Source organism: Myotis lucifugus, unplaced genomic scaffold (genome assembly GCF_000147115.1).
Source record: "Myotis lucifugus unplaced genomic scaffold, Myoluc2.0 scaffold_392, whole genome shotgun sequence".
In the NCBI taxonomy this organism is placed as follows: Eukaryota; Metazoa; Chordata; class Mammalia; order Chiroptera; family Vespertilionidae; genus Myotis; species Myotis lucifugus.
In genome coordinates, this window is record NW_005871440.1 from 443,983 (window position 1) to 445,346 (window position 1,364).

Below are 1,364 nucleotides of genomic sequence, written 5' to 3' on the forward strand. Positions count from 1 at the left end.
CGGGGAACTTGGGCCACTTAGGTAGGAAATCAGCCACATTCTTCCTCTGCTGTTCCTGAGGTGTTCTGTGTAATTGGGGTGACCTACTGGTTGCTAGCAATTCAGTAAAGGGTTTATCAATGGTTGTACAAGTCATATTCTGTGTTTAATATTTGTCTAAAGACAAATTTTAATTTTTTATGTCAAAGAACTGATTCATTTTATCTTTTAATGTTTGGGATAAAGACACAGTTGCCTTTCTGACCCAAAAGTTCCCTGAATTCATGAACTATACTTTCTTGCTTCAAAACAACTAATTCTTTTCTGAGCTCAGTTTCATTTATCTCAAGATGATAATTCTTTTCTCTTAATGTATTCTGAAAGTGCAAATGTACAGATATTTCTTTAATGTGTATTATTTTACCTAATATAGTTAATATCTTTAATGCACCATCTTTATAAAATTCAGAAGTGAGCAAAGAGAAAGAAAGGCATTATTCACTATCACAGTATATATTAATGTAAAATATTAAATCTTAGTGTATTTTCTTTTAGGAATATTTGTGTATATATGTCTATGTGTACATACATAGTTAGAGAAAATTAGGATATGTATTTGATATTTTTTATTTTATCTATAATGATAAAAGCATAATATGCTAATTAGACTGAACATCCTTCCAGATGAAGCCGGGCTGTAAGGGAAGCCCGGGTCCTGGGTGCCAGAGGGAAGCAGGTGCTGGCAGCCCAGGGAAGGAAGGCCTACACTTGCATGAATTTTGTGCATCACGCCTCTAGTATTTTAATCCATTTTTTGAAAAGATGTTGTGAGGAATGCATAATATCGTATTGTTATTGGGTTATCTTATTTCTATAGTAATTTACTCATCTCTTTCTCCAATATTGTACATTGTATCTGGTCCCAGAATTATGCTACCATAAATAATGTTTCAATGCACGTTCTTATGCACAATTCATTATGCACATCTCCAATTATTTTTTTTTAGGATATATTTCTAAAGTGGAATAATTGGGTAAAACAGTGTGGGTATTTTAATGATTTCAATAAATGTTGCCAAATTGTCCTCCAGAAAGTTTCCATACATTTGTATTCTCACAAGCAGCATATTAGAATACCATTTGCATTTCTTTAATTAAAAGTCATGTGGAAGACTGTTAATATTATTCATATTTTAACATATACATATTTAGTAATGCATATGGACTCAAAAAGTTATCATTCTTCCTTTTCCTTGTTTTAACTTTCTATGATTAATAAGTATTTCCATATCATGAGATTACATATCTCACTATATTATTCTTTTTGTTAATTTTCATTTTATTTCACCAAATTAACATGTTTAATTTAATTTTCTATGCAACCT